Genomic DNA, 13,843 nt, shown 5'->3' on the forward strand with positions numbered 1-13,843 from the left:
ACAGTCCACCTCAGTGAGATAGATCCCTCACCAAGGTAAGGATCCTCTAGCACCAACAACCTCAGGGACCCACCCACCAAAGGGGTCATGGGACATTTTTGATCTACCTTATGTATAGCATTATTTTGATGTATATATACATGGATGCATTTATGTAGTTTAGAGACACATATGACAACATCATGTGTTTTTGTAGTGATGTGATACATGTACACTGATATTGATATTGTACATTTTACATATACATGAGATTCGCCATTTTTAATTTTTCCTTGTGTTATCATGAATGTATGTTTTTGCTATTTTATATGTTCATTATGTATGCTCATGTGATGGATGATATAGATTAGATGTAGATCATGACTTAAGTTACATATTGTTATATACACATGCATGATTAAATGTTATGATTATATTTGCATAGATAGAACACATGCTTGTGCACACACAGCCACGTGGATGTAAAAATTTATAGTCACCACATAACACAAAAATGAATGCCATGTTAATGAAGATATATTTATCATGGCATGACTCCCATAGAGATCTAGGCATCATGTGTATGACACATACTACACATTTTGTATGCATAGTACCTATGTAGGTGTGCCACATTGATAGGTATTTTTAGAGGAGTACCATCCATTGAGGATAAACCATAGGCACTTGAACCATAAGCAGAGGTAAAGATGTACAAACCTAACGAGTTTGGGCTAAACTTCCCTCTTTGATCAATTGCCACATTGATGTTTCTCCGATTCTCATAAAGATCCAGATCACCTATTTTAAAGGTTCAGGGTAACACACTTTGGTTATACTGTCTAGAGAGATACTTCTAGTAAGCTTGGAGGTGTTGAAGGGCCTTTAGCTGGTGCTCATCTAACAACTCAAGCTGATTTAGATGAAGAGTGTGATAAGGGTGGTCATCGATAACCCCTTTTAAGGAGATGCGTAAGGATGAAATCCCCAATTCGAGGGGCATGATAGTGTCAACACCATGCATGAGGTTGTAGGGCATTGTTCTAGTGGTCGTAGAAAACACTCGTGCAATAGGCCCATAATGCATACACTAATTGAACATGTCAGTCCTTACCTTGTTTAGTAATGGTTGTACATAAGATTTTCTCAATGGTATTGTTAGATTTTGGATATGGATTTTTTCAATAAACTTCATAACTTATTTGTTCTTAAATGGTAGACCAAAGTGAGAAATAATAGAGTCCATAATAAATCCATAGATCATATCTGCAGTAGTTGATCTTAGTGGTACAACTTCGACCCACTTCATGAAATAATCTATAGTGGTAATGATGAAGACATGACCCTTAGATGAAGGGGGAAATATTTTACCGATGATATCCAACCCCCATGTCTAGAAAGGCAATGGAGAAACCTGACTATGGAGCTCCTGCGGAGGAGCTTGAATCAGATTATTCTGTTGTTGACATTGGGGGCACTTCTTGACAAAAGAAAAGGAATCTTGTTTCATTGTTTGCTAGTAGTACCCCATATAGATTAATTTATGGATCAAATATCTTCCTCCAAAATGTCTACCTTCAGAGCTAGAATGGGCCTCTTGAAGGGCAAGGGCTATTTCACCTTTTGTTAGACAAGGTAAAAGAAGACCATTATATGATCACCTATAAATAATATTAGGTAAGAGAATGTGATGCAGGAGCAACCTCGGTTCATAGCAATCTTGCATTAACCAGAAACATTTTCCTTTATGTTTTTCTTTATGTTTACATTTTCAGTTTTCCTTTCTATGTGTCCCAATTTTGGCTCACCGGATCCTATGGAGTTGGATTCTATTTGAAGACTCGATCATATTTCTTGGTTCCAAACTGCATCACTTTTAGATCATTTTCTAGTAGAATATCACTATCGGTTTCCTTGATAGTTTCCTATTACCGGTTGGTAGCTCTTGTTACCGGTTGCCTGAACCTATTTTGGTGATCTTTTGGAACCCCTTCCAAAGCTTGTGGAGCCTTAGGCATTGATTTTGATGTTACTTAGTGTGTGGCCGAGCTTTTCCTACATTCTTCATTTCATCCTTTGGATTTTTTAGAAGAATCTCTTGGCAGAGGCCGACCTTGTTTATTTTACATGTTAGGTCTTGTTCTTTAGGTTTTGATCCCTTTTGGGCCAATTGGATCCTTTGGATTGATATACAATTGTAATTGCATATTAGAATGAAATAAATCAGAGAATCAAGTAGCTATACTATGCGTAGAAGATAAATCTTGAGATTCAAGGTCCCAGTTGTGACCTAGTATGTATATTCTACTAGGCCTATGATCCGATATGTTGTAACTTGGTTGTTACTGGTTGGTTGTAATCAATTTTCATGCAATAAAACAATCTATTCTGCATTGCCTCCATCATATCTTTGTGCTTATGTTGTGTTTACTCTTACTGACCGGTCCGGATTGATCTCTTTGAGGTCCCTCCTCACTGGCGACTACATTAAGTGGTATCAAAGAAAAGTTTCATTTTTGAGGTTGCATGTACTAAAATTTTGTTGTATGGTGGAAGATTGCGGATCCAACCTACAACTACAGAGGACTAGCATGAATGATGGCACAAAGAGGAGCTAGGAATGGTGGAGCGTGTCGGAATGTAGACCCTATTGTGATGGAGATGTTGCAAGGTATAGCAGCCCAGTTGGAATTCATGGAGATAGCCCAGAGAAGAGGCTGACATATCGAAGATGTAAGTGAAGATGAAGGAGAATAATCCCCTAAAGAACAGGCAAACGTATCAACGGTTGATCTAGATGAGGAAAGGTTTTTGAGGGTTTTGAGTAGGGTGAATACTAGACCTCATTTTACCCCACTTGGATATGATGGGAAATTAGATTCAGATGAATTGATGGATTTGATCTCAAAGATGGAGAAGTATTTTTATTTTGAAAACACTGCAGAAGAGAGGAAAGTGAAATATGCTTGTACTCGGTTGAAAGGTCATGCATCTCTTTGGTGGGAGAATTTGCAAGTTAATAAATAGAGAAGAGGTAAAGAGAAGATTAAGACATGGGATTAGATGATTTCTAAGTTCAAATTGATGTTTATGCCAGCAGATTATCGATTGAATCTGTTGCGAAAATTGCAGAATTTGAGATAGAAGGAATCTAGTGTGAAGGAGTACACCGAAGCATTTTACAAGTTGAATATCAGATCCAGACATATTGTTGATAAAGTTAAACAAGTTGCAACATATTTGAATGGATTGCGGATGCCTATACAAGATGAACTTAGTTTGATCAAATTAGAGAGTGTTGAAGAGGCTTACCAGTATGCCCTAAAGGTAGAAGAAAAGCTAAACAAAAGACACGAGTAGAGGTAGAGAGGCAAAGGAGGAAGAGGAACTAGTAAATATCAAAACAAGGACAAGAAAGTGAAAAAAGAAGCTAATTCATACCGAAAGGATGATAGAAATTTCTACCAAAGGAGAGAACTGGATGCTTATCAAAATGAGAATTTTGGATGACAGGACAAAAAGACATTTAGAAGAACCTACTTCAAGTATTGAGGAGAAGAACATCGTGCATTTGAGTGTAAGAAGTCAGAAACTACTGGAAGAGCAATAGTGGTGGAAGAAAACCCCACCAGATCAGATAATAAACTAGACGATGGAGAACTATTGGTGATGAGGAGAGATTTGTGTCATACCGAAGGAGATTAAGAAACCTTGTAGAGGAAGAATCTTTTCAAGACTAGATGTAAGGTATCTGATAAGTGTTGTAAATTTGTTATTGATAGTGGTAGTTTCGATAATCTTGTTTGAGAAGAAGAGGTAAATAAGTTCAAATTGGAGAGATTGAAATGCCCTAAGCCTTATCAGATATCATGGATTTAGGATGAACATAAGTTGTTAGTAAGTGAACAATGTTTGGTGAAATTAAAAATTGGGAATTATCATGATCAAGTCTTATGTGATATTATGCCTATGGATATTTGTCACCTTTTGTTGGCTAGACCTTGGTAGTTTGATAGATAGGCAATACATGATGGGAGGGAGAATACATACACTATTGTGGCCAATGGGATGAAGCCATCCTTTTTACCCTTGGAGGAAACTTTGAAGAATGAAGTCTGTACAAATGCTAGAATCTATTTGGTAAATGGAAGGAAATTCCTGGATGGACTGAGACATGAGAATGTGTGTTTTTCCTTAATTCCTAAGAAACTGATAAACCAGAACTGGAAGGAGAACACCCAAAAGAGAAAAGATTTGCTAACAGAATATGAGGACACCATTTCAGATAATGTAACTGATGGATTTCCACCTGTGAGAAGTATTAGTCATTGCATGGACTTGGCTCCTAGAACTAGTTTGCCTAACAAAGTTACACACTGGTTGACACAAGCAGAGAATGAAGAACTAAATAGAAAAGTATAAGAGCTATTGAAGAAAGGTTTGATCAAGGAGATTCTGAGCCCTTGTGCAATACCAATAGTATTAGCACCTAAGAAGAATGGAGAGTGGATAATGTGTACTGATTCCAGATCAATAAACAAGATCACAGTGAAATACTAATTTGCTTTGCCTAGGAGGGATGATATAATGGACTATTTGAGTGGAGTAAAATACTTAACAAAAAAAGATTTGAAGAGTGAATATCATCAGATCAGGATCAAATAAGGTGATGAGTGGAAGACAACATTTAAGACACATGAAGGGCAGTATGAATCGATGTTGATGCCTTTTGGATTGACTAATGCATCGAGCACTTTCACGACGCTGATGAATGGGGTATTGAAGAAAATATTGGGTTAGTTTGTTATTGTGTATTTGGATGATATTTTGATTTTCAATAGGACAAAAGAGGAGCATTTGTTACAGTTAAGACAAGTTTTGCAGAGGTTGAGAGAAGAGAAGTTGTTAACCAATATCAAGAAGTGTAGTTTCATGAAGGATGCATTAGTCTATTTGGTATTTTTGATATCTAAGGATGGTTTGAAGATGGTCCTTGAAAAAGTGAAAGAAATTGTTGAATGGCCTACAGCGGAAAGCATTTGAGAGGTAAGATGATTTCATGGATCGGCTAGTTTTTACTGGAAGTTTATTAGAAATTTTAGTTTAGTTTGTAACCTTATGATTGAGACCAAGACAAGAGATCGGAAGGAATTCAAGTGGACCACCGGAGCAAACAAAAGTTTTGAACTATTGAAGAAGAAAGTTATTGAGTAGCCTGTGTTAGCTTTTCCAGATTTCAATAAAGTATTTCAAGTGGATTGTGATGCAAGTGGAAAAACAATAGGAGTAGTATTAAGTCAAGAAGGGAGAGTAGTAGCTTATTTTAGTGAGAAATTGAATGATGCCCGAAGGAGATATTTAGTGTATGATCAAGATTTTTATACCATAGTTCAAGCCTTGAAGAAGTGAAGACATTACTTGTTGCCTAAGGAGTTTGTGTTGTATACAGATCATCAAGCTTTGCAGTATTTGAACAATCAGAGTAAGTTGAATCAGAGACATATGAGATGGGTAGAATTCTCATAGAGTTACACCTTTGTGTTGAAGCATAGAAGTGGGAAATCTAACAAAGTCGATGATGCATTGAGTTAGAGAAGGAATTTCCTGACAAAGATGAGAGTGATAGTGTTATGATTTGAAGATTTGAAGACCTTGTATGATGATGACTCAGATTTTGCATAACCTTGGAAAGCATGTAGAGAATTGGTTATGGTAGATAGAAGCAAGTGATTGGATTACTTCATTCGGGATGTGATTTTATTCAAGGGAGTTTATTTGTACATACCTAAGAGTTTTATGAGGGAGAATTTGATAAAGGAGAAATACAGTGGAGGACTAGCTGGACATTTTGGCATTGACAAAATAGTAGCATTGGTTAATGAGCAGTACTTTTGGCCCCAGATTCATAAGGATGTTAAGAGATATGTGCAATGTTGTAGACTTTGTCAAGTTGCAAAGGGTAGTAGTCAAAATGTGGGATTATATAAATATTTGACAATATCAATAAGACCTTGAGAGGATATAAACATGGATTTTGTACATGGATTGCCTAAGACACCAAGAGGTAATGATTCTATATTTGTGGTAGTGGATATATTCTCGAAGATGGTTCATTTCATACCTTGTAAGAAGACATCAGATGCATTGCATGTAGAAGACCTATTTTTCAAGGAAGTGGTAAGGTTGCATGGATTCCCTAAGAGGATAGTTTCAAACATAGATACTAAGTTTGTGGCTATTTTTGGAGAACACTTTGAAAAAATATGAAGAAAGATTTGACGTTCAGTTCTACTTTTCATCCACAGACTAATGGATAGACAAAAGTTGTTAACTAGAGTTTGGGAGACTTGTTGAGATGTTTAGTGGGAGATAAAAATAGAAGTTGGGATTTGATCCTTGCACAAGTAGATTTTGCCTACAACAATTCAGTGAAAAGAAATATCGAAAGAATACCTTTTGAGATTCAGAGACATTAGCAGTGAAGATCGAAGAAGTCTAGAAGCAGAAGATTTTGCAGATCACATGGCATTATTGCATATTTAGGTTAAGAATCATTTGGAAGACATGAACATCAAGTATAAGGAGAAGGTAGATGAGAAGAAGAGACATAAGGAATTTGAATTTTGTGATGAAGTGATGGTATATTTGAGAAAAAAGAGATTCCCGATTGGAACTTATAACAAGTTGCAGATGAAGAAGTTTGGACCTTGTAGGATTTTGAGGAAGTTTAGTTTTGGAAATGCATCTGAAGTGGAGTTACCAGATAGTCTAAGTATTTCACCTGTGTTTAACATTTCAGATCTTCATGAGTATCATGAACTAGAATTCAGTGAGAATAGTGTTGCATACTTGGAGAAACAGTTGCCTTGGAAGGAATCGGATCAGATTGAAGAGATGTTGGATAGTAGGATTCGACATAGTACCTGTTACCAAATTTTTATTACATCTAAATTTGGTGACCTATACAAGTCTTATTCATTGGAGATAAAAGGTACAAATTTTTTTTTCAAGTTTTATATCTTTATTGTATAAAAATGTATGTCATACAAATATCTTATTTTCAAAAACTGCATCTGTTTGAATCAAAGAGATATACATAAATGAAACATTTGCATAAATCACATTTTTATTCATAAAGAGAAAATATACATATGATCCCACACAAGCTGTGAGAATAGCCAAGAAATGATCTATCTAATTATAGAAAAGTAAACATAAAAGAAACAAAAGAATGTAGTAAGAAGGGAAATAAAGAACCCATCATTTCCTAGATAGGTTGATGAGTTCTAAAGAAGAGTCTTCTAATTAGCTTCGTTTATTAAAGAACCTCGTTGTCCACTCCATGAGATGACCTGAAATAGAGAGATAAATGATTTTTTAGAACTCCGAATTATCCCTTTCACTCCTGCATACATAATGCTATTCCTAGTGTGCCTACACTTCTATATTAGATTCAAAAACAAAAGAGAAATAGTTTAGAAAAGATGCCATGAGAAGACAACAAGTATCATGTTTTTTTCTAACTTGTTTGCTTCATGTGTAGATATAGGTTTTCAATTCATATCCATTATGTATGTGGGTTAAAATGGGCTCTTGAAGGGGTTGAGATCAACATACATGTCACTATTCATAGGGTGACATTAGCCAATTATCAAAATACTGAGTACACCAAGACATGATCTCACGTGCTATCACTAAATAACAAAAAGGGATTGTCATCCAATGGCAGTATGAAAAAACATGTACTCAATGCATTCATTAGTCAATAAATGACTAATATCATCATGTGAGTACAGGCAATATGTGAGATCATAACAGGGCTAAGGTTTGGTTTCATGAAGAACAACCAAAAGCATAGACATTTCAATAACTTTAATATCAAGTGCTTAAGATAATAGAGATGGAGCTGATGAGAAAATACTGCTATAAAAAAGATTTTTGAAGGAACTAATACAATTCTTTAACGCAACATAATATAGTCAATGCAATTTTTCAATGATAATAGTAGCCTTAAAAGAAGATCATGAGACAGTGGCAAACTGAGATTTTAGTTTCTTCATATTGAACATAAGAGAACAAGTGTATCAATACAACCAAGTGCCTAATGAATAATGATCACAGTGAAACAGTAAACAATGATTCCAAGAGGAAAACCTGATAAGCATAATATTATTGTTGTTCTTAGCCAAGGCAGTAAGCTACCAATGTCAGACATAGATAACATATAGTGCCAAGCCACAATGAGTACAATATATTTTAGAAATAATAGAGACAGTATACACCCTCATCAAAACTTTATAAAGGACATTTATTGACAACACAGACCCAATGACTGCTATTGTTGAAAAGCAGTTATATTTAATACAACATTCCTAATAGTCTTCACAACTTAGAGGTGGGTATGTGCAGAATCATGGGGGGCCAAAAAGTGGCGATATTCTGACTAAATTTTTACTGATAGGCTGATTGAAAAATATCTATAACTATCTAACGATATCACATTTTTTGAATCTAAAATATGTGTCACAATTTATGCTTCATATACTATAGGATTAAAAAAAGAAAAGTTAAATTTGATAAAGTTTTGACCAAGTTAAGGTGGTCAGACATACGAGTTTTTTATATTTTAAAAAAGTTATGGTAAAAAAATCATAATTAATTATTTATTTTAAAAAAATATACAAAAAAATATGTGTCACATCCGTACATGAGTCTTCTACTTGTAACTAAAATATTATAAAAAAATATTATGATTTGATTGTGATTAGGGTGGTCAGACAGACATCCGCTTCTTATCTTTTTCCTGAAATTTTAGTACAAATAGATTTATTTATTTTTAAAAAAGAGCTAGTAGCTTAGAAACTACATTCAATTTTCTACAAATTTTATTCTTACATATTTTTTAAATAATGTTAGTATCTTATTCAAATTTTTACATCAAGTTGCCTAACTCTGTTTTCTGATTTTCATTGCCACTTAAGGGCCTGTTTGGCTCACCATCATCCTGCACATACCTAGGTTTCTATATATACAACCATATCCTCTGATGAGTTTCGAATACAAGGGACAGTTTCCAAAGTTATGACAAGAAGGCATTAATGCATTCACAAGAAATAACATCAAGGAGCAGTAATATGAACAGAGAGATAGACCCAATCCAATACCATATACAAAGGTGGTAATAAAAATAAAACCATGAACAAGTTAATAGAGATCTTTGTCATTGGATAGATCAAGAACTGCCATAGTCCTAGAGATCTTGGCACATTTACAAAAATAGAAGCTTTCATAGTTTCAATGAAAAGTGTAACTCTACACAACGATGTGTAGTTATATTAAAAAAGATTCATGCTGCTGTGAAGATACTTGATGAGAGAAAATAGTGATAGCTACTAAAAGACATCCTCTATATGGTCCATTGATGATTCAATGTTACTGAGCCAACCATAGAGATCCATTATAATATAATAGCATTTGTGAAGGAAGAACAATTATTTAGTTATAACAGTCACAAAAGCTATAAAAATGACAATATATCAAATAGCTACAGTCATGAGGTTTAAGGAACAAATTTGAAAATGGGAAATATCGAAAGCACAATGAAATTCACACATAAATAGAATAGAGGAAACACGGTCAAGTCACAGTAAGAATACTATTTGTCATAGGGTCAAAATAGACGTTCAAGAAGATTGTAAAATATAGTCAATAGTGAGCATGGAATATTTATAAGACTATCTTGATAACATTAAAGAAAGAGATATGAAATTTTAAGGTAGAATTAATAAGATTCAATGATAAAAGGCCTTCAAAGAGCATACCATAAGCTTCGAATACAAGAAGACAAATATTTCTACCCAGAGAGTAACAACAATACAAAGAGTATGGCAGTGAATACCACTGTCATAAATTCAATCCTCAATATAGATAAAAAGAGTGAATAAGTTCCATTCATGGAAGGTATTATTTACAAATGGCCAAGAATAAGACATATAACGGAGAAGAAACAATCATGGGATAGGAGAATACAAAGAACAGTGAGAGAGTCACAATAGGTGCAACATGAGGAGAGAGTACTCACTGAGATCAAGTCAGAATAAACACATATTTTTCAAATGGAGTAGCCAAGACAAGGAAAGAGGTATTCATGATAGTCTCAATAATGTTAATTAAATAACTTAGCAGCAACCTTGTTCACAAATGTGACCCACAAATCAGTCATAGCGAACAGTTTCAACATATGTTGTTTCAAGAATGCAATCAAATACAGTCACGTTGATTCCACCATTTCTTAAAAACCTAGATTTCAATTTTTTTAATGTTTTCATAGGATTTAGATAACATAAAAAAAAAAAAACCAATAAATTTGGAAAAAACCCATTTTGTCATTTTTTAGAAATATTTATCAGAACGGTCCACAAAAAATGTGAAAACTCAGCATGTCAAAAGCATCATATATGGAAAGGAAATCAAAAGATATAGTCCAAACAACAAAAGCAACCTCTATAACAATGTTGTGATAGTATGTTATTTTTTTTAATACATCTTTAAAAGACACACTCAACTTTTAAAATTAGTAGACAACCTCAAAGCCCATAGTAGAAGGAGACAAATGCACAAAGACCCATGATTATAATAGTATGGAGACACTATAGATACAGATCTAAAATACAAAGACATATATTGTTTTTCATACACAATAGCCATAAGAAAAAGTGTCCATGTAAAGACATTTCAACTAATGATCATGAATATACAAGGTTTCACACAAATAACCCTAATGCATGCATGAACAAAAGCTAAAAGAAGACTTCTGTAATAAATTTTGCTCATGTGAAAGGCATGAAGGCATACCTTGTTTGAAGCTATAGATAAAAAAAATAATAGTTAAAACCATGTAAAGTCCCAGTTTGACCGAGCCCCAAATTGGCAGAAAATTCATCATGCAAGTGGCCACAACAAAGTTCTTCTTCAACAAACAAAAGTAATGAGGTTTATCTTTTAGGGTTTGATATTTTGTTCTCAACATGCCCTAAATTGGGCCTTTTTTTAATTTAATTTTCATAATAAATCATGCATGGTTAAAAGTCGTGGTTACTATTTTTAAAAGTCATTATCCCAAAGATATTTTGAAAACCCATGTATATAGGGACAAATGAAACTTTGATTTCTTTTATTTTGTAAATTATAATTTAATATATAGTAATTAAAGTTTAAAATATAAAAACTTTAGTTAATATATATTAGATTATGATAAGTACCATATATCATGTTTGAAATATAAATTGTAAATTTTATAATTAATATTAATTTATTAAAACATTTATTTTATAAAAAATCTTAATAAATTTATATTAAAATATAAAATATTAATATTCATTCATGGATATATTTTAGCCACCAGTTTACTCTTGATGAGAGAAACATGCAGATCTTATGAGGGGAAGAGATTCTTTTATAGTCAGTTTTTTATCATGGCATGCAAAATTACATAAGGGTTTTCTTTTTATCATCAATTTTTGGCATCTTGGGGTTCTATTTTCAGAATATGGCTATATTTATCGATCACATGCATTTTTTTTTGGACAGAGACTGTTTATTTTCTTTTAGATCTATTTTGGGCGAGATTGGCAATGGGAGTTCCTTTTCATGCAATATCAGTGGAAGACCTATTTTAAGCAATGGAGGCTATTTTTGGTAGGTTTATGCATGAGTTTTTAGGCTATTTTTAGCAAATTTTCCCAAGGATTTTTCTCATGTAGCTTTTTCTATTTAGGGTTATTGAAGGAGATGTACATGATGGGTTCTATATATTCTCTTTCTCCTTCTTTTCCTTTCCTGAGCATGATTGTGGACTAATTTTAGGGCCTTTCATGCTAAAGGATGGCATTGTAGATCAAAAGTATTTGATTTTTGTAACAATAGATTCCTTATTTTTCAGTAATATAGTAGTAGATTTCCTTCTTGGTACTTCTTGTATTATCTAGTGAATGAATGATTTGATGATTTCTTGTGATTTTTATCCTTTAATTTGTTCCATTTAGTCAAATTATGGTGCAAGGAGATACATGTTAGTTGTAGGTTATATTTTGTGTTAGTTGATTTTAATTGCTTGAAGTTGTGAAAACCTATTGTTTTTCTTCATGCATGCATTAAATTCATCCCTTTCTAGGAAATGTTTATGCATCTACATGTTCAATTGAGTTGTGAAACTCAGGGTTATTTGTTGGAAGGTTTTTGTGAGTTCCATGGTTATAGATTTTAGATTGAAAATTATTTGGTGCATCACCCCATTAGGATAGATTTTTAGTTACATGCAATTGTTCTATCCCTTTTCATATCAAAAGAATTTGTAGGAGATTCATCAAATAAGACGTTGGCTCGATCTCCAGATATTCACCTTCAGTTTGAGTAACCCACAGGCTCAAAGGTGTTTCCATGTTTCATAGGATTGCTTGGTCTCACACATAGCATCATGGGTGCAATCCTTCGTGACAATAGTACCCAAAGAAGTTAGTATAAGTAATATCTTGTGAAGTGGAAGGATACACTAGTTGAAGATTTATCTTGGATTTCTTTGGTAAAGGTAGACCGCCTTAGTTTTCCTCTAATCCCAACAAAGTGAGAGGCTCACTTTTTTAATAACCTCAGATGTTTGATGCAGGAGCATCGTTCATATCAATCTTGCATCAACCAAAAATAGTTTCCTTTTGATTTTTCTTTCTGTTTGCAATTTTAGCTTTCCTTTTTGTGTGTCCCAGTTTTGTCTCACCGGATCTTGTGGATTTGGATTCTACTCGAAGATTTGATCGTCTTTCTTTCTTCCAGAACACATCACTTTGGGATCATTTTGTAGCAAGATATAACTATCATTTTCCTTGGAAGTTACCTATTATTGGTTGGTAGTCCTTGTTACCGGTTGCCTGGACCTATTTTGGTGATCTGCCAGAACCCCTTCCGAAGCTTGTAGAGCCTTGGGCTCTGATTTTGATGTTCCTTGGCATGTGGCTGACCTTTTCCCATGTTCTTCATTTCATCCTTTGGATTTTTTGGAAGATTCTTTTGGCGGAGGCTGACCTTATTTATTTTACATATTAGGTCTTATTCTTTGGTTTTTGATCCCTTTTGGGCCAACTGGATCCTTTGGATCCATATATAATTGTAATTATGAATTAGAATGAAATCAATCAGAGAATCAAGTATCTAGATTGTACATAGAAGATAGACCTCAAGATCCAAAGTCTTGGTTGTGACCTATTCTATATGTTCTACTAGGCTTGTGAGCTGATATGCTATTACCCGGTTGTAATCAATTGTTATGCAATAAAACAATCTATTATGCATTTCCTCCATCATATCTTTGTGTTTCCGTTGTGTTTACTCTTCATGACCAATCCTGATTGGTCACTTTGAGGTCCCTCCTCACTCGTGACTTCTTCAGAATGTAGCGAGCTACCCACTTTCGAATCCACACACATGAAATTTGACTGGCATCATCGGGGAAGCTTTCGGTCTTTAGGTAGTTCAAAATGTGTGTGAACCATTCTCCTGAGTTAGGTTTGATCAAATACACCCAAAGAGCAGAGGAGTTGTACTATGAAGTGGCATTTGTCCTGACCAAAGTCCAAGCCTACAAGGGAAGTGGTGCTTGGCATTGCATCTACATGACGATTTTCTCTTTATGAAATACAATCGATCATGTATGTAGTGAACTGTTTCAGTATAGTTGATACCAAATCCTTATACTGGAATCATTTCAACTACTTAACACAATACACACTTGTAACTTGGTTTATGATAAGTTCAGAATTCCCATGGATGTGGATGTTTTTCACACCCATAGCAATTATGGAATGAAGCCCTG

This window comes from Cryptomeria japonica, chromosome 1, assembly GCF_030272615.1.
Source record: "Cryptomeria japonica chromosome 1, Sugi_1.0, whole genome shotgun sequence".
Lineage (NCBI taxonomy): Eukaryota > Viridiplantae > Streptophyta > Pinopsida > Cupressales > Cupressaceae > Cryptomeria > Cryptomeria japonica.